This window comes from Lutra lutra, chromosome 8 (assembly GCF_902655055.1).
Source record: "Lutra lutra chromosome 8, mLutLut1.2, whole genome shotgun sequence".
NCBI classification, from domain to species: domain Eukaryota; kingdom Metazoa; phylum Chordata; class Mammalia; order Carnivora; family Mustelidae; genus Lutra; species Lutra lutra.
In genome coordinates this window covers 88,496,327-88,517,317 of record NC_062285.1, presented here as the reverse complement: position 1 = coordinate 88,517,317, position 20,991 = coordinate 88,496,327, and the positions used below count along the sequence as shown (strand labels likewise).

The 20,991-nt window shown below is 41.6% G+C and overlaps 1 protein-coding gene across 18 annotated transcripts in view; it reads right to left on the bottom strand.

The window, feature by feature from the left end:
- Positions 1-18,209, bottom strand: part of GPR19 (G protein-coupled receptor 19) — a 37,535-nt gene extending 19,326 nt beyond the window's left edge. For 2 of the 18 annotated variants that reach the window (XM_047741772.1, XM_047741769.1), the window contains exons 1-3: positions 17,834-17,925; positions 17,092-17,146; positions 4,351-4,507 (exon numbers count right to left, since the gene is read on the bottom strand). The gene's annotated coding sequence lies outside the window, so the exon portion shown is untranslated. Of the gene's footprint in view, positions 1-408; positions 578-2,986; positions 3,027-3,145; positions 3,156-4,350; positions 4,530-6,179; positions 6,244-6,348; positions 6,539-11,085; positions 11,227-11,700; positions 11,751-17,058; positions 17,147-17,503; positions 17,814-17,833; positions 17,935-18,071 lie in introns of those variants that run through there. The other 16 variants (XM_047741774.1, XM_047741784.1, XM_047741776.1 and 13 more) reach the window with 16 other exon arrangements.
- Positions 18,210-20,991: the final 2,782 nt, after the last annotated feature.

Genomic DNA, 20,991 nt, shown 5'->3' with positions numbered 1-20,991 from the left:
CTCGATCCCAGGACCCTGGGATCATGATCTGAGCCGAAGCAGTCGCACAACCGACTGGGTCCTTGTGTTTTTGTGTGTGTGTGTGTGTTTGTTTTTTTAGGATTTTCATTTATTTGAGAGCGAGACAGAACTCGAATGGGGAAGGGCGGAAGAGGGAGGAAGAAAGAATCTGAAACAGATTCTACACTGAACACAGAACCCGTGCAGCTCAATCCCACAACCATGAGATCATGACTTGAGCTGAAAGCAAGAGCCAGACACTTAACTGACTGAGCCATCCAGGTGCCCCTATTTTCATAACACCTCTCCATTTCTCTTCATTTCCCAAATTTTCTAGAACTGTATTTATATTAACCTAATATCCAAAAATGTATATATTTTTAAAGAATGCATAGGAAAGAACTTTACTTGTCACAGAGCAGAAAGAGTACAGAATTCAGATCCTGGCTCTATTTGTGGTGTGGGACTTCAGGCAGGTTGGTTAATGTCTCTGAGCTTCAGTCTTCTGATCAGAAATTGGGGCTAATAACCTATATCGCAGAATCTCTATCAGGATTTCACATGCAGAATCCAGTGCCTAGGAAAGTATGCCAAATGAGAGGCTCCATGAGATGATGGCTTCAAAAGTTTAGCTGAGGGAATATGACCCCATAAACAGGAAAATATATTTATTATGGTACCCCTATTTTACTTTTGAAACTGTCCTCTTGGAGAGACCACCTCTCAGCTCGTGCCATTTTTTTGCCTTGGTTCATAAAGGAGAAGTTGAGTCCATACTCTGGTTCTTCTATCCCCTCCTCCTTCCCTATGTACACATATGCTAGGAAATGATCCAGTCAATGGGCTGGCAAGGCCTGACTCGGGTGGCAGAGTTTACTGGCAGTGGGCAAGTGACTGTGCCTGAAAGGCAGGACCCAGGCCTCACTTTCTCGTATCTGCTCCCCATGCTCACTGCCCCCCTTTCTATCTTGTCTTTCATTCCAAGTCTCCAAGTAAAAAGCACACTTGGCAAGGCCTCTCCGTAAAGGGACACCTCTCTACTTTCTCTCTTTGTTGGATCTTCTCCTGTTCAGCTGGTTGAGCAGAGCTGGGATATTTGAGAGAGAAGAGTAGGAAGCCCAGCAAGGCTTCCAGACCTCAGCCTGTAGAGGACACCAGGCTGGCTTCTTTGGGCAGCCCTGCAGGAGCGTGGTGGGCATGCAGCTTGTGCCCAGCTGTACTGGGTTGCCTACAGAGCTGTTTCTTCTGCACAACTCACTGAGCAGGTAACACTGGAGGTAAGGAGGATGAGTGGATAGGATTTAAGGACCCATACCTTATCTACAAACCCTATTCTTCCTCTCCTTAGTGACTAATTAGACAGGAATAATATAACAGGTATGTTTGTGATTATCAAGAGAAGTGACTTTTTTTTCTCCAATATTTTTTAACATAATCTCTACACCCAGTGTGGGGCTCGGATTCATGAGCCATGAGCCCAAGATCGAGAGTTACACAGGAGCTCCGAGAGAGGACTACTCTAACCCCAGTTAGCCTGCTAACTTGAATTCAAATCCTAAGCAACATTTCCAGATACCTTGAGACAATCTTTAACACTCAAGTCCTGGCTGCCATGGTTTGGGAAAGGCAGCCTGGCTCCAATCTACTCTAATACTAAGGATCCCAGGGTTCTCTGGGGAGGAGTCCTACAGTCCTGTGAGCTCTTGGTTCATCATTCTGAGGACTGGGAGCCACAGCTGATTAGGAGAGGCCTGCCTGGGGCAAGAACTGACTTCCACATGTTCAATCTCAACCCAAGGTGAACTATTTCAAGTGTTGGGAGATGGTGCCAGGCAAACGCCACAAGAAAATGAGATTGTTAGGGTGCCTCTACATCCAGATATAAATACAAATACCAGGAGAACTTCATTCTAAAGATAAATAAAATGTCAGGGGGCTTCGTAATTCCCAGGAAAGAATTTATGGATACTTCTTGAACTCTAGTGTGCTACTGCTCCAGAGTCAGTCAGACTAGCATATATAAATTTCAGACATAATTCTGGTTGTTGCCCAGATCTCTCCTACTACACTGTCCTCTCTATGAGCACATGCAGAACAAAACAGGTATGGGCCTCTATACAGGCCCCGGCAGAATGCTTTACAGAACTTCCACAAATGGGTATTGAGAGCTTACCATAAACCAGGCCTAGTGCTAAGTGCTAGAAACCTGACGATAGAAGCTATGGTCCCTTTGCTCAAGAAGCTCACTTCAGGAGACTCTAATAGTGTAAATGTGGTACTTGTCCCAGGGAAACAGATTTCAGCAGGGATCCAGGGTTTAATATAAAGGACCAAAGTTCAGTATTGTAGGGGACCTAACCATTCTTCAAAGTATTCTTCAGTGAAACCGTGAAGAGAAATACCTCATTTAGTAAAGAATCTCACAAATTTTAGATTTCTTTCCCTTTTTTTTCTCCTTATACCTTTAACCTAGTAACTTCCCTTAGTTTTCCTATTGCATTTAAGAATGAGATCAGTCATCATTTATTGTCAAGAAGGGAAACTACACAGACCATGGAAGAAATCTCTGTATTTCAGAAATTTCTAGAAGTTAAGAAAAAAAAACGTCCTTTTTCCCTTAAAACCTAAAATAATTTGCAAAGAGAGTAATCTATTCCCTTGAAGTATGGTAATATTATTTTAAAGCAACAAATCTAGTCCATTCAATACCACAGTTTGTATTCATAATTTTTAGAAGTTGTTAATCTAGTTATTTTATTGTGAAAACCAAGTAAGTGCTTTTTAAAGATGGTATGTTTAGGCTGGTATTGTTACTAGGTTCAGCAGATGAAAGAATGTCAAGTTCAATTTTTAAAAAATCAACCATGATGTAATTCTAGATTTTTTTTTTGCCTTTGGACATCATCTGGTCACCATAGTAACACAGTATTTTACTACCAGATATCTATACAGCTCAAAGGGAAGAGAAGAACAGGCAATTACTTACTGGGGTGTTTGGGGGTACAGAAGATGACTATTGGGATAATTTAATATATAAATATAGGGGCGCCTGGGTGGCTCAGTGGGTTAAGCCGCTGCCTTCAGCTCAGGTCATGATCCCAGGTCCTGGGTTCGAGCCCCGCATCGGGCTTTCTGCTCAGCGGGGAGCCTGCTTCCTCCTCTCTCTCTGCCTGCTTCTCTGCCTACTTGTGATTTCTCTCTGTCAAATAAATAAATAAAATCTTTAAAAAAAAAAAAAAAATATATATATATATATATATAAATATAGATTCCACTGGAGCTCTGTTTCAGCCAGGCAAGCTGATATGATCTTCTAGTAGCGTCAGCTGAACAAAATTTGTAGCCAAATCAACTGCTGACATCATTTGAAATAACACAAACAGGGAAAAAGCATAGGTTAGGTTAGGAATTAAACTCATGGACTCTGAGGTCAAGTTTCTTGGGTCCAAATACTGTTTCTAGTATTTGCTAGCTGTGTGATCTTGGGAATATTCCCTAACTTCTCTGTGCCTTAGTTTTTTCATTACCAAAATGTGAGTACTAATACCTCCCCCAGAGGGTTACTATAAGGATTAAATGACAGATTATTTGTGCTTATAATGACGTCTCACACACAGCAAGAACTTTGTTAAGTATTTGTTAAAGATGAAATAAAATTTAAATTTGCTAGCTTCCCTCATTGTGCTGGGTAGAAATGGTCAAAGATACCAAGATTTGAGTACATGACAGATTATTTTAGCCTGTAACTTTGGAAGATTCCTTTGAGAACTTCCTGGGAGCCTTCTTGAGAGCTACTCTGTAAGATTTGGAAGTCAGTGGCACTCTACTATCCCGAACCAGAGACGGAAATAATCATAAGCTCTTCTGGTATCAGGAACATCAGAAGGCAGACAATTGCACAGCACAAAGAAACAGCATGCCTGCCCACTCAGGCTCCCTAAGCCACTGCCAATCACCTCTGGCAACACGGGCACAGAATAAGCAACTAAAAATGGAGAAAACAAGATTTTATGGCAGTGACAAAGAAATTTAGTTGATTTCAGTAATATTATTTGTTTCCTCTTTCCAGTACTCAAAGAAAAAAAATCATTTTCATCAATTAGTGCTTTGTTTTATTAATTATCACTATACATAATTTCCATCAATTTTTCTTCAAGGGGCATTTACTCTGGTGAATCAATTCATTTTACAGAACTATCTAAGCATCTTTTCTAGACCTGTAACAAATTTAAAGCCCCCTAACCAAATCTAAGCCAGGATAAAAAATCTCCGAATTGCCTGGAAAAAAGAAGGTATCATGACCTGTAAGCCAAATTTCAGCCGCGATACCACGGGATCCTCGGCACATACCTTCATCTGGACTTGATTTCAGAGACGGTCTCCTTGGGTCTTCTCGGTCAGGAACAGCCCTTGCATAGGAGTTTGGAGAATGCCATACACCACCGGGAAAGCTTGGGAGCACATTCATTTCTGTCCTCTGTCTTCCCCTTGGCTCATTGCCTGTTTCCTGGTAGGAAGACAAGATGACGCTGTGCTGGGTTGACTGTTAAACCATCTTTCCGCCCCCAGCCCTACTCTCTTGGTGCCCCTCCCTTCTCCTTTCCAAGGCTCTGGAATGTGTCACATGGGAAATGGATCATGTGGCTCAAGGGGAGAATGTGGCCATCTTCTATCTCCCTTCCCCCACTTTTCCTTTCAGGAGCAAAAGCAGCAGAAATCTCTGACCTGATTGGCTCTGACCAAAAATCTCCATATGAAAAGGAAAAAATTCAACCAAACCTCAGGGATTCTCTACTTTCTTTTTTGTTTTCTTTTTCATCTGAACATTTTATTCTGGACATTCAGGGTTGCTTGGTAGGAAGTGAAATGTTACTTTTCTCCCAGCCTCTTTCTTTCTTTTTTATCATCAACACCCTAACACGATAAGGTGTTCCCTCACTCCCCTCTGGAGCCCCCTTAGCACGTCTGAGACAACTGAGTGTTCAGCACCAAGGACAGCATTACATCCCTTTCAGCATTCATTAAAACAATTTGTCTATTTCATCCTCAGGTAAATAAAGATATTTTTAAAATATTTCTCTAAGGTCTTGTGTCCAAATATAAATCAGGCTGTATAATTAGGGCTCTGACTGCCCCTACTATCAACTTATTGCTACCTTATAAATATAATTTTTACATATCATTAAACCCCAAATCCCATGCCTATCTACCTCCCAGTCCCCATTCTACCACCCATCCCCACCCCTTAGATATACTCCATGTTTTGGGGGAAGGGGAAATTCTCACAATACAGTTTACTATATGCCCATATATCTATGCTTATGGACAAAACAAAACACAGAAACACATAGGATTTTTTTTTTTAGTATATATGTCAAGACGTCCTTAGCCCCATTTCTAGGCCTCAGGCAGAGCTGAATTAGAGAGGCAGGGAGGGAGTCTGGTGGAAGCTGTTTTGTGCAGGGTCTATCCTGCTTTGCTGACGTCCCTGTTGCCATGGTGCTAGGTAACTGCTGAAGGGGATGATTTCTTTCAGAACCGGTCACCATGGGACCCTGCTGACTAAAGAAAGGGAGAGGGAAAAAGACTGAATTGCTGAGGAGGGCTTTCAATTAGCATTTTCAGAGCCAAATTTACCTAAAATTCAGTAAGCCCTTTCCTTACTGAATTGCTGCTGACCCTAAATCTCAAAAGCATTCTGGAATTAGTATGGACACTGCGATGGTCACTCCCCCATATTCCACTGCTTCTTTCCCCTAAAGGTCTATTTAGGTGCAACTGAATGAAAATGCCAGCTTCACAGAAAGACTGTGGAGTGCCATCCCAGAGTAGGAGGAAAGGACATAGGAACCAATTTCCCCTCAAGTTGGGGCTTCTGACTTTTATGACACCATTTACCCAAGTCCCAACAGCCTTAATTGGGAGATGCTTTAGAACCACACCTGACTGCTGACCCAAGGAACAATTTGCGAATGCTTTACAATGTTACAATGTTATGGGAGAAAGGACAAATATTTTTAAATGTGAGCTGCTGAATTATTTTGAATAAAGATAAATTTGATTAGTTTAAGGTCAATCCTTTGGATATATTTTGGACTCCCCCAAATCAGGAATTTAAGCTCTACGTTTGTCTCATTAGGCTGGCATAAAACTGATTGTTTCTAACTCAGAGTCCTTACCATGGCAATTCTAAATATTATTTTTGGGGGGCAAAAATACTTTCAATATGCAGGAATGCAAATTCTGTTAAAAAAAAAAAGAGAGAGATTTCACAGGGGAGCTGGAGTATAATTTCAAGAAATCAAAGTTCCTTCCTTGCTCAACATTCACATCTGAAGACATATTTACTTCTTTTATTTTAGAAGAAAAGTCAGATTAATTCCAGTTTTTCTATATAAGACTCATAGAGAACTCCAACTCTGCTAATTCTGATGCTTGGTGCTTTCAGAAAATTCATTTATCAGGAAAGATAGAGAGGTGTCTGAAGAAATTCTTAGAAAGCCAGCAGGATGGTGACTTCAATATCATCTCCCTTTTCTTTGCCAGTAGTAATGACAAGAACAACACAAACAGCTAATATGTAACATGTCCCAGGTGTTTAGCACATGTCAGTCAGTCCTCCTACCAAACTGTGAGACAGATACTATAAGGAGCTCTCCTGTTTTATAAATGAGACTGAAGCTTCCAGAGGATAAGGAATATACTCTGAACTGCACAGCTAGTTAGTGTGGAACAAGACTTTGGAACTATTTAACCTGACTGCAGAGCAGGCACACTATACAATACTATTCTGCATCATTAATAATGGACTAGACTAATAATGGACTAGACTAGACTAAATGGAGTAGACTAAAATAACTTATCAGTGTAATGTGATGTGGTTCACTACTAAGGGCCTCCGATAGGAGAAATCAAAAAGATTGTTTCAAATTACTTGAGACAAAAAAAAAAAGACCAAATTATTCATTCCTTTTAGGATGATTGAATGTGTACATCACAGCTTAATGATAAATAATAATAATTTTTCAAAGAATCATAATCTAGAATATTATTAAGGATTTTTATAAAACATGTGGTATAATATACTAACTCTGCTTTAAAAAAATCTTAAATTTGTAATCACCAATCTTATTCCTGGTCATTTGGAAGAAAATAAAAGGACAGTGTCCTCCATCCAAACTCCTAAAACTCCACAATACCTGTAATTGGGGTAATATTTTGAAAATGATTTATGTGATTTTTTTTCTCCTTTCCAATTTGCCTTGGAAATAGGGAGTGTGGCACTATTTCAAGTTGCAAAAAGAATGGAAAGAAAGAAGGAATTAATATATTCAGCTTCTGAAATTCAAAACAGGAGTGTGCAGCAAGACAAAAGCCTTGAAATCCAGGCTGTTCTTTTGAAAGTCATTCTTGAAATTCCTTTATTTATGCCTTTACTTGTCATCAACCAAACATGAGAGAATTTGCTTAGAGTGTTCAGCACTCTAGAGAGGTCTTCAGACTGGGGCAGACAAAAACTTTCCAAGAGGTCCCAAAGCACACAGTTTTATGGGAACTAATTTCTAGATCCTCAACTTCCACAAGTATGATTTTTTTTTTTAAGATCATTTTAAATTTAATTTGACAGAGAGAGAGATCACAAGTAGGCAGAGAGGCAGGCAGAGAGTGAGGGGGAAGCAGGCTCCCTGCTGAGCAGAGACTGATGTGGGCTCAATCCCAGGACCCGAGACCATGATCTGAGCCGAAGGCAGAGGCTTAACCCACTGAGCCACCCAGGCACCCACAAGTACGTTTTCTAAAGCTGATTTTCCTGAAAACCTGTGCAGTCAGGTTGCCATACTGATTCTTGGTTCCCACCTACTAGTTTTCCTTCCGTTCTACCATAGAAGGTGAACTCTCACTCACCTTTATCCTACAGTGGTACACAGCCTGAATTTAAAAAGCTCCTGGGAATCAAAGGAACACCTGGAAATACTGGGGATGCTCTTGAGATACCAGTGACCAGCCCCAATAATTGAGTGACAAATCCTATTAAAAATCGTGAGTTTTCTAATGGCTTTCAACAAAACTGAAAGCAAACCACTATCCAACTGGCCACCGAGAGATTCATTAAAATAGTTTTCTTAAAAGTAAGTTCTTTTTACAGAAGAATGCCAGCTAATGAACGTAGAGTATAATAGCTGGGGCAGCATTTTTGCAGGTCCCAGTGAAATAACTTATTCAGGCAAGGACTAAAATGGGTATTGAAACCATCAGATGAAAAGTATTTGAGAACAGGTTGTAGATTATTTGCAAACTGCAAAGGGAAATGTATCTTTTTCCATGCTGAGACTGGAAGGTCACCATTTTAACCAGGTGACCAAATTTTTAGTATCACTAATAGTGAGACGACGTGAAATTATGTGCCTAACAATGAAGCAATATGACCTACCCAACGTTACTAATCAAGTATTCTTTCTAAAAAAAGGTTTAACCTGAGTCTAATCAAACCTCTATTCACAATGTCTAGTTTTTTTTTTTTAAAAGGGCAGGGTTGAGAGAACAAGTTATAAAACATTATGAGGAAATAATTAGCCAAACAGAATACAGAATAGTCTATAAGGGGACTCGACTGGACTTATCAAAAAGTCAATGTCATGGGGCACCTGGGTGGCTCAGTTGGATAAGCGTCTGACTCTTGACTTTAGCTCAGGTCACGATCTCAGCGTCGTGAAATTGAGCCCTGTGTCAACATGGAGCCTGCTTAAGATTCTCTCTCCTTCTCCCTCTGCCCCCCTACCCCACCGCTCATATGCTTTCTTTAAAAAAAGTAAAATAGGGGCACCTGGGTGGCTCAGTGGGTTAAGCCACCTTAGCCTTGGGCTCAGGTCATGATTTCAGGGTCCTGGGATTGAGCCCTGCTTCCCCCTCTCTCTCTGCCTGCCTCACTGCCTACTTGTGATCTCTGTCTTTCAAATAAAGAAATAAAAATCTTTAAAATAAAATAAAAAAAAATAATATTAAGTCAATGTCATGAAATAAGAATTAAAAAGTTGTGCTGTTAGAGATTCAGAGACTAAAGACCACAACATAGGATTTGCTGAAATGCAGACTGGGAATGGAGAGAGAGTGGATATAAAGTAGCTGTAAAATATTTTGGGGATAATCTGGGAAATTTGCATTGTGAAATGGACATTAGGTGATATCATGGAATTGTTTTCTATATTAGGTGGGAGAAAGGAATTGTAGTTTATGGGAGAATTTTCTGATTCTTAGGAAATACTGACATATTCAGAATAAAGTATCAAGACAAATGCAAGTTACCCTCAAATCGTTCAACAAGAAAATATATGTATGTACATAAACAAAAGGGGCAAGTAAATATAGCAAAACATTAACAATTGGTGAATCTAGGTGAAGAGCATATGGGTGTTTACTTTACTTATCTTTAACTTTGTCAGCTGATTGAAAAAATAAACACTGCCCTATGGTAGAACAAGTACGTGCCACATAGAGTCTGGCCCTTTCCAGCTCAGGTTTAGTGAAAAAGAGAGATCAAGGAAAATAAAGCTGTCAGGAAACCAGGCCTGAGTTCTTTCTAGGCCAAAGTTGGATTTGAGTGTATTCATTTTCTACTGCAGCTATAACAAATTACCACAAATTTAGTGGCTTAAAACAATACAAATGTATCATCTTACAGTTCTGTAGGTTAGAAATCCAACCAAAATCATGGTTATGGCAGGGCTGCATTCCTTTCTGGAAGATACAGAGAGAATCTATTTCCTTGCTTTTCCAGCCACCCACATTCCTTGGCTCAAAGCCCCCTTACTCTATCTTTAAAACCAACAACTTTGTACCTTTCTAACCATTACACCATAGTCACATCTGCCTTTGACTCTGGCCTCAGACTGGAAAGTTTCTTTCAAGGACCCATGTCGTTAGATTGGGCCCACCCAGATAATCCAGGAAAATTTTCCTTCTCAAGGCCCTTAATTTAATCATATCTACAAAGTCCCTTTTATCTTGTAAGGTAATATATTCATGGGTTCCAGGGATTGGGACATGCACACCACTACGGGGCCCTTATTCTGCATACCACTGAGCTACCTCTGTGTTGAGAGGATCTCTGCCTTTGCTCCTCTTTTGGGATGACTGCCCAGGCCCCTCACACCTCACTCTCGGCACTTTCCATGGCTATTTGGGCCAATGGCAAGTCTCCAACAGTGTAGTCAGGCAGAGAGAGAGAGAGAGAGAGGAGTCAACTATCCTAAGCTGTTCCTATTCCACTGAAGCATGGAGGCTGAAATAACAGCCAGAGGGTCTGCCATGACTAGGTGAGGTGACGCCACAGCAGGGGCCAAGAGGAAGCTGAGTCCACAAGGGGAAATAGCCAGTACTCCCTGGGAGATTTGCCTAAAGCCAAAACCAGGCCATGAATTCACCAACTGCAGGCTTCAGCATCACAGACCAGCAAGTTCCCCAGCAATCGGGCCAACACGGGGTATCTTGTCAAAAAACTGCCAGTACATACTCTAGGTCCAGAATGAAGCCAGTGAGTACCATCTCTCTCACCAATTCCACAAGGATGTGACGTTACTGCTCTCCACCCTACCACCCTGTATAAATGGATGTTACCATTAGAGAAGATGTAGGACATCCTTGGGAGGCATTATGAAACATGAAACATTTTTATCCAAAGGAGACTTAAACTACTTAAAGGAATTGTTTAAATAATGAAATTGAACTATATTCGAAACTAATTAGACACTTAGGGTTTTTTTTCCTCTTGTAACCTAATCATTGTGGGGGGGTGTATGTGTGTGTGGTTTTAAAACATCTCCACAAATTCTTTGATATTTCTCCCTTCAAATAGTGGTATCTAATACCACTCTCCCCAAATGTGGGCCTTCCTTAGTAGCCTATTTCCAGTGGAAAAAATGTGGCAGAAAGGGTTCTATGCAACTTCTGAAGCCAGACTGTAATAAGGATAGTTTCTGTCTGGCTCTCTAACATCTCAGATTACTCATTCTAGGGGAAGTCAGCCACCATGTCAGGACATTCAACCATCTTGTGAAGGGGCCCACATATGGAAAACAGGCCTCTCACCGACCAGCACCGAGGAGCAACCAGCTAGTGAGTCGACGTGGCAGCAGATCCTCTGGCTCTTGTCAGGTGACTGCAGTCCTTGTCAACGTCAGGACTGCAGCTATGTTGCCAGACCCCAAGCCAGAACTGCCCAGCTAAGCTGCTCCCAAATTCCTGACCCACAAAATTAGGAGATAATGTTTATTATTGTTTTAAGCTAGTAAGATTTAGGGTATTTAGATTTTTTTTTTAATAGATTTTATTTATTTATCTAACAGAGAGCAAGAGCAGGGGTGGGGCAAAGGGAAAGGAAGAAGCAGGCTCCCTGCTGAGCAGAGAGCCCACCGTGGTGCCCGATCCCAAGACCCTGGGATCGTGACCCAAGCCGATGGCAGACACTCAACAGACTGAGCCACCCAGGCACCACAGTTTTAGGCTATTTTGTTTTATAGTAATAAATAATACACAGGTGAAAATTCTGGAATAAAAAACAAGACACCCACTCTTTCTAGGCATAGCTGAGCAGTAATAAGTGAAATGAGTATCCCTGCTACATATATGTGTTCCTTACATGGAAGGTATGTGGTTTCATGACGCCAAGACATTAGGAAGAGGAGAATACAATTAGCTACTTACAGTGTTGTTTGGGAGGAAAAAAGAAGATTATAAAGATTCAGAAGAGCTGTACAGAACTCTAGAACAGGAAGATGGACCTTAGATTGGACTGAAATAAGGGACCAGAAAGCTGTCAGAGCCAAGACAGCTACTGACTCTCCGTCTTTCTCTCTGAGGCTTCAATGCCTATAGTCTCCTATTCCCTCTTCATTGGCTACATTCACCTGTTTCTCTTTTGATATCAGCTCATCCTGCTTTACGCTGCATTACTGGCCCCCAAAGGCTAGTCCCAACAGGCCAAGATGTCTCTGAAACACACATGACCTTACAAGCTCAATGCTCCTATCAAAGTAACCCAATCTCAATTAAAAACTGAACTACCATATGATCCAGCAATCCCATTTCTGGGAATATCTCAAAAGGAAATAAGATCAGTATCTTAAAGAGATATCTGCATCCCATGTTCATCAAAGCATCATTCATAGTAGCCAAGATACGGAAACAATCTAAGTGTCTGTCAAAAGAGGAATGGATAAAGGAAATACAATACACACAGATAAGTATTTTTCAGCCTTTAAAAAGAAGGGGCGCCTGGGTGGCTCAGTGGGTTGGGCCGCTGCCTTCGGCTCAGGTCATGATATCAGGGTCTTGGGATCGACCCCCCCACCCCCGCATCAGGCTCTCTGCTCAGCAGGGAGCCTGCTTCTCTCTCTCTCTCTGCCTGCCTCTCTGCCTACTTGTGATCTCTCTCTGTCAAATAAATAAATGAAATCTTAAAGAAAAAAAAAAAGAAGGAACTCCTGCCATTTGTGACAACATGGATGAACCTGGAGGACATCATACTAAGTGAAGTAAGCCAGACAGAAAGACAAATACTGCATGATCTCACTTATATGTCAAATCTAAAGAAGTCAAATTCCTAGTAACAGTGAATAAAACAGTGGTTACTGGGACTGGGAGCTGGGGAATATAAGGAGATTCTGGTTAAAGGGTACAAACTTTCAGTTATAAGATAAACTGTTATAAGTTATAAGATAAACTGGAGACCTAATACACAGCATGGTGACTAGAATTAACAATAATGTATCATATATTTGAAATTTGCTAAGATAGACTTCACATTTCCTTACCAGACACATACAAATAGTAACTATGTGATACAGATAAACTAATTAGCTTGACTGGTAATTATCTCACAACATATATGCATATCAGAACATCACACTGTACATCTTAAATATATGCAATCTTTGTCAATCATATTTCAGTAAAGCTGGGGACAAATACAGGACCCAGTCTCTCAATGTTCTGATCTATATTCTTAGGAGGCGGAGTCTGTTGGACTCAGCCTAAGTCAGATACACAGCTAGATCCCATCAGTTGTAGGCAGCAGGATGGAGAGGAGTTCTCATACTACCCTCTCAGCACTCCATAATTGGCAAATTTTATAAAAGTGCAGGGCAAGGAGAGGGAGGAAATGAATGACAGAAGAAATGACTGGCATCTCAATATGCATGTATGTGTTTTTACAATCCCATTAACTCTCCACGGGTGAACCTGCCAACAGCCCAACTCTGAACTCACAACACCTGTGGCCTCCAGCTCCCCTCTATTGTAATCACCCACCTGGCTATGCACACCCTTCACTCTGCTTGTATCTCTCCCACACACACACTATGTTCTTTCCACAGCTGAGACTTGACACACGGTGTCCTCTGCCCTGTCCACCTTGGGAACATGTAGTCCTCTCTCAAATCCTGCTGGGTTTCATCCTGGGTGTGGTTCTATGTCCCTTTACCCCCACTCCCTCCAAAATAAGTTACTCATATCTTCCTTTTTACTATAGTACTTCTTTAATCCTCACACATATTACTTCTGTCATTGTATATATTATATTGCATTGTGTTCATAAATTCTTATAGGGAGGAATGTCATCCGGTTCATCCTTATACCTCCAGAATTAAAAAAACAAAGAAGGTACTCAACAATAATGTTCCAGCGCATTGAACAAACTTAATTTTGGGGACTAACCGAAAGCAACTTAATTCTTATTTTCCACTGACCCTGTGAAAATACTCTGTAGGGGCTGGTTTTTCTCCCATCCCTGAATAAAAACTTAGGCAGACCCATTCCTTTTTCTGGTAACTTTTAGTTAAGAAAAGTTAGTAACTAAAATATCCAGTCCTGGGCGCCTGGGTGGCTTAGTTGGTTAAGCATCTGCCTTCCGCTCAGGTCTTGATTCCAGGATCCTGGGATCAGCCTACATCCGGCTCCCTGCTCAGCGGGGAGTCTGCTTCTCCCTCTCCCTGTGCCTGCCACTCCCCCTGATTGTGTTCTCTCTCTGTCAAATGAACAAATAAAATCTTTATAAGAGTTATATATATCCAGTCCTGTGTAATAATCAAACTTTGCCACCTGACTTAAAGGCTTTCTCCCTCCTCCCAGTTTGTGCCTGCTACAGAGGGAAGCTTACATTTAGGAAAAGAGCGTGGCCACTTCTCTCTCCCTGACTTGTCTAACAACACTCCAATAACTCCATTCAAATATTCTCTTTGAAACCCCTTTATCAGTCTTATCTTGACTTTCTATGCCCTTGATATGGGTGAGAGTTCAAGAACAGCCTCGTCAGTTCTCACCCTCCTATAAATTACAAAAGACCTATAGAGCAGTCTGTGGTATTTCTTGTCATAGAGCCTCGGCAACACTCCTATTTTAACATATTTTTTAAAAAGCTGGACTAGGGGCGCCTGGGTGGCTCAGTGGGTTAAGCCGCTGCCTTCGGCTCAGGTCATGATCCTAGGGTCCTGGGATCGAGTCCCACAGCAGGCTCTCTGCTCAGCAAGAAGCCTGCTTCCCTCTCTCTCTCTCTCTGCCTTCCTCTCCGTCTACTTGTGATCTCTCTCTGTCAAATAAATAAATAAAATCTTTAAAAAAATAAAAAATAAAAAAATAAAAATAAATAAAAAGCTGGACTAAACTGTCACTGCTTGAAACTTTCCTATTTCTAACTTTCAATAGGCTTCCCTCCTTACGCCAAGTCTCCTATCCTCCTACCCCATTCCACTCCTCACTTCAGCATATTCTGCTATTCTCCCACTTCATAAGCTTTCACTACTGACCCCTGCAGTCTGAATCCCTTGTCTCCTTATCTAGCCAATAATGTTTACTCATTTCCCCAGTGCTCTTGCTAGGGACTAGACAAACTAATGTGCTTCTCAAGAAAAGGGACCCAATTAAAGACAGGCTACCCTATGTGGCAGAAGATATTCCTGGCCAGAACTGCTACAGTTGGGTCTAGCCACCCAAAGACTGAAGGAGTATGTTGGTTTCAACTTCTGAACCACTTATATCCCTAGAAACTAAAGTCCTACTAGAAAGTCACTTGTCTCTTAGAAGCTCAAATCCCTGAACCAGACATGCCATTCCTTCTGTTTCAAGAAATTCTTTATTCACTAAAAAGGTTACAAAAACAGGCTTGCATCTCACCTTTCTTATCTGTTAGTACGAACAAAACTGTGTCGTGAGAACAGCCACAACAACCCTGATAGGTTTCATTGTCAATGGCCTGCTGCACGTGTTTTCCCACAAGCACCTCTCCACCAGAGAACACCCACATACACACACTGCAGTGATGTCATGATGCCCCTGCAACAGAGTAGAGCCAGCTATAAGAGGTCGTCTCACCCCACTATGGACATCAGCCCAACATTCACCACATGGTAAAGCAATAAAGGTATCATCATCTGTGTTGCCTGTGCTAGCTCAAAGGATCAACTTGGGAGGCTCAAAGTCCTCCATCTCTACAGCAAGGCCCATGTACTCCTGAGGTCTGTATTAATGACATCATCACCTGCCTTTCCCAAATCCGGATGTTTACTACATTCTTGTCATAGTGGCTTCTTTTCCTGAATATAGCCCACTATGCCCTACTCATCTGCCCATCTCTAGCACTAGCCTTTATTCCTCTACAAATTTTTCAAATATATAGCCATACAGATAGATGGTCCTAAACCACAGGTCTAATTTTCTTCTCCGTCTTCTAGATGGAACTCCTCTTTTTTTTTTTTTTTTTTTAAGATTTTAGTTATTTATTTGAGAGAGAGAAAGATAGCTAGAGCAAGCACAAGCCGGGGTGGAGGGTGAGGAGAGGGAGAGGGAGAAACAAGCTCCCCACTGAGCAGGGAGCCCCATGCAGAGGTTGCTGCCAGGACCCCAGAAACATGACTTGAGCAGAAGGCAGATACTGAGCCATACAGGTGCCCTAGAGGGAGCTCTTAAAGCAGTGGTTCTAACTTTAGTAGCAAATGAGCTTTAAAAAATTACTCATGTCCAGACTCCACTACCAGAGATTCTATTTAATTGATTAAGGGGGCAGTTTGGGCATTTTTTAAACCTCCCCAGGTAATTCTAATGTAAAGGCAAGGTAGAGAACCTGTCTTAAATACAGATGGCTTTATGCTACATAGAGCTTCCATATTTGAGGGGCAGATAGCATGCATAAATGTGGGAGGCTCAGGGGAAGACACTTTCATTTGTTGATCATAAATTATATATCAAGTTCTATGTAGTTAACTCATGCAGCCTTCTAAATAGTACCTCATTTCATCTTTACAATCATCCTATGAGGTAGGCACTGTTATCCTTATTTTACAAAGAAGAAAACTGAGGCACAGGCAAGTCACACAGAGTAACTAGCATAATCAACCAAGGCAACCCCCAGATCTGATTTCCAATTTTACACACTTTCTGTGACACCATACTGAAATGTCATGCCTCCTACAGCCAGATGATCCCGCTTCCTAAAACAAGACACCTAACCTTTATCCCAGAAATCCTATTCTACTGCATCCATGAATTTTTTTCTGGAACATTTTCCCACAAATGGCACACATAGAGCCCTGCTACCAGGCTGTACTTTAGGCTGCTAAAATGGAATGAAGTGCTCCAAGGGAGAACTTTTTAGGGAACTACCATGTAGGGTAGTTATTGGGTCTTTACTGAAGTACTTCCATTTTAAAATTCATACCTGGATCCTTTGTCCATCATTGCTGACTTAAATCCTGAAGCTTTCTCTATTACAGATGAAGCTATACTACCTACCTACAAACCACTGCTTTGGTGGGCTAGTAAAATTATGTACTCTGTCCCTCCTCTGCCCTATACTCCAGACAGGACACAAAAAATCAACATAGAGTGGCTAAGCTGCCTAACATTGCTGCTAGTATCAAGATGGACTCCAATACCTAGTGAATTGGAAAGCTGGAAGTAGAAATATGTCTTTTTGTAATGCACCAGTGGTATGTCTAAGGGACGAAATTCACATTTCATTCTGGCTGAAGTATAGGGTAGGTGGGAGGTGGTAGGAACAAGGGGACTTACTGGGAGAGAGCACTTCAGGTATTTGGGTGGTACCTTTCAGACGATGCAGGACAAAATCCAACATTTGTGTGCAGGTGTCCCGTGTATCCTGCAAAAGAGGTAACATTAGCCAGGCAGATAACTCAAGGCAGTTCCCAAATTCCCCACTCCTGTGACCTTAAACTGTTCTTTCTAACCCTAACCTCAGCCCTTGTTCAGGACTATGGCTTTTAAGATCCCTTGTTCCACTCACTCAGGGACTTCCCAATTTTCACCTTACAAATCATGGCCTAATCATTTCTTCCTTTCTGTTTCCTTTCTTCCTTTCTGTTTACGAACATGCATAGGTTCACACTACTTTAAGGAACGTTCTCTACTGACAACAGTTGTCTTTCTAGTCTCACCTCTCCCTTGTGCTGTATAGCTACTGCCTTCATTTATTATCTTCTCCTTTCCACTGCATTACCTTAGTTCAGCCCAGTCTCCCTGAGTCTCCAGTAAGGGAAAAAAAAATTTTTTGGCACCCTCAGATTTATTCCTTTAAGTGGCTCCCCGAGTTATCTTTCCAAACACATCAAAGTCATCACCCTCATTTTAAGACTGGGATCCGCCCCTCCACCCCGACTCCTTTACTGCTGGCTTGGCTGAAACTTGCTCTGACACAGAATTCACGGCCAATATATAATAACGAAAAGAAGGGACGGCCATGCAGTCGTGCAGAGTTGTGACGGCAAAGTCTCAAAGAACGTAGTGTAGTGCGCTTGAACACCGCCTCGTACCAACCCCCCCGCCACACCTTTCTGGAGGGCCAGATTTAGTTTACTATTGACGTCGCCGAAAGTTTCAAAACTTTTTCGCGCTCCCAAGGATTACTCAGGGGCATGCGCACACGTACCCGCGGACGTGCCTCTCTGCGCTCGGGCAGATCTCGCGCGGTTTGAGGAAGCCCCGAGACTAGGAAGTGTTTTGTGGCGCGGTGTGCCCTTTCCCCATCTTTCCCCCACCCCCCACCCCCAAGCGGGGTGGATTTGTACCGTAAACAAATAAAGGAGAACGAGACTCGGCGGCGAGAGCAAGCGAGGCTGGCACAACCAGCCACCAGGCTAGCGGCAGTGTTCGGGGACGAGGAGTTCTGCAGACTTCTCCGCAAGGCCCCGAAAGCCGCGCCTGTTCTTCAGGGGGAGGAAAAAAAAAGCCAGAAATCAGTAAAAATAGAAAAAGCCAAGCACTTTGTCACCCTAAGCGGCGTTTTGTTTTGCTTTTCCACTTTAAACTTTACAAAAATCCTCCAGGGATTGCCAAGCCACCGGTTGACCCTCCTGCTGCCACTGCGCCTGCGCGGCGTTTGTTTACCAGCTCTGGCGACCGCTGGTCGGGCTTCTCCGGCGCCGGCGCTTACTTGAGCATCTTGGTGTGTATGTAATTCACAGTGAAAGTCCTGCTTCTCTGGAAATTGAGAACGGGACGTTTGAAGTCTTAAGTCCGAAGCTCGTGGAAATACGAACGGGAATGAAGACCCTGAATATTCAGAAATCCTTGCCTTAGACCTGCCATGGGAGGGCTTTATAATGAACGTGACGAAGGAGGGGGCACCACTGTAACCATTAGTAAGAAGTGGCAAGCAGCGACAGTAAACCTAAAAGCGCAGGTAGTATTTAGGTACCTGTTACGGAAAAGATGCAAAGAAGCCTAGCCGGAAAGCCATCTGGGTCGAGCAAACCCCTAGCAGTACCTGCATGATTAAGACTGACTCTTGAAACAAACTCAAAAAGGCAGCCATGCAAATTTTGAAACTAAAAAGGGAGGTAACTCTAGAAGTAATCGCCATTAAAAGCACAAGCAAATTTTAAGAGATGGTTTTAAGATGCCTTCCGAATCCGTTTCAGATGGTTTAGAAGTCCATGATACTTGGAAAATGAGAATATCTGGTAGAACTTAGTGTTGTAGATTTATGTCTGAAAACACACACAAAAGCAGGAAAGCTGATTTTTAAGTGTCTTTATGAAGGCATTTCTATTGATGCACTTTAATGTGCTCAGAAATATACACGAAACTGGTAAATTCAGCCAAACCTGAATCTTTATCTTAGAATTGGATAAACGCATAGATGTTAGCAATTTGGCAATTTTATTGCACTCTATTTGTTAAGTTTTAAGTGAAGACTTGGACTTGGGATAGAAGAAAATTTCTACAAAAGAAGGTGAGTTTTTTTTTTTAGGCAGCATGAAATTCGGTAGAAAAAAATGTATGGACGTATGCAGGTGGGGCCAAATTTTGAAGGCTTTGGACTTCTGCAGTATGGTTCACATGGAGCCTTCACCTTAAAAAATTAGCCTCGGGGAACACCTGGGTGGCTCAGTTGGCTGAGTATGACTGGGGTGGTGATCTTGGGATCATGGGGTCTGGCAGGGTAGGGCTGCCACTGGGCACTGGAGTCTGCTTGGGATTCTCTCTCCTTCTCCCTCTGTTCCTCCCCATAGTCCCTGCTCACATGGGTGCGTGTGATCTCAGACTCTCTCTCAAATAAATAAATTAGCTGCTGGAATATTTTTTATTATGTTCAAAATGATAGTAAAATTTAGTAAATCTGGTAGTTTGAATACTTACCTTTTAAGACATAGTTGTTCCAAAGTCAGAAGTAACTTTAAAATCCTGCTCTGCTGCCTAGAAGTACAGTCATTTGGTTGAGGAAGGTGATAATCAGTTTTCTAAGCCAGGATTGCATTGACATTTTCTTCATAAAGGAAAAGAAATGTAGATAAGGTGAATTGATTCTTTGTTCACCTTAATGATTAAGACTGACTCATAAAGACGGCTGGCTTACTTTGTCAACACAATCAACAACTGTAAAACAAACAATACTTTTATTGCATTGGAAGAGAGGACTCTAATGAAAATTAAGTATGGGAATCGGATGAAGAGTTGATAAAGAACTGTGAATCCTTTGAGACGCCTGGTTTGTTTACATGTGATAAAAATGTTAGTGTAAGACTGGTAAGTGGTCAAATAAAACTTCATCTTTGTTCACTGAAAAGAAATCCTTTGATGAGTAAAAGAAAATCACAAATGGATTGGTTACCCATTTAGTCTGTCATATGACTCAGCAGGAAATATACTTACCAAAATTTCAACAATCAGTACATGAAAAAGTGACCCATACCATTTTTTTAGCAGCATTCTGGGACAGTGTGCCCTGACACTAAAAAGAAGTTAAAAAAAAAAAAGCAAAAACTGCTGCCATTGTTATCCACATATTTATGTGAATCTGGGTTCTTGAATTACTGTGACCTCGAGACAAGTAACAAACTGTTGAACAATGAATCTAATATGCATTACCAATTATTCAAAATTGGTTGAATCAACAAAATATAATCTTATTAACTGAGTCGTGGAAATTTTTTTCAGGATAGATAACTTTAAACATTTTTTAAAGTATTAAACACATATATAACAGCCAAAGTGCACTGTTTGTGCATGGAACCTTAATTATAAGGGACTTCAAGGAAATTCTGCTGCTGCTTCTAATTCTGCAGTCTTTTAAGTGTTGGGAGTAATTCCAGCACTCTTGTCATACTTAAAGAAAGAATGTTGTCATCAGTTAGCAAGGGGGAACCTCATTTGCGAATATTTTGCAAAGCACATTGAGGACATCTTCTCTGCAGAAGCACCCTTCCTTCTGCTAGAGAACTCTGCCCCAGCCTCCCTCCCACCCCCATATTTGCATGGCTAGCTGCCTCATTGCATTTTCATCTCTGATCAGCAAAGATGCCTTTCTATTCTGCCATCCTCAACATATTAATGAATCTTCTATCTTAGCCACAAGATGGCTGCCATAACTTCAAACAGTATGTTCTCTTTTTTTCATATTTTATTTATTCATTTGAGAGAATGAGAGAGCAAGCGAGCATGAGTGGGGACAGGGAGGAGCACAGGGAGAGGGAAAAGCAGACTCCT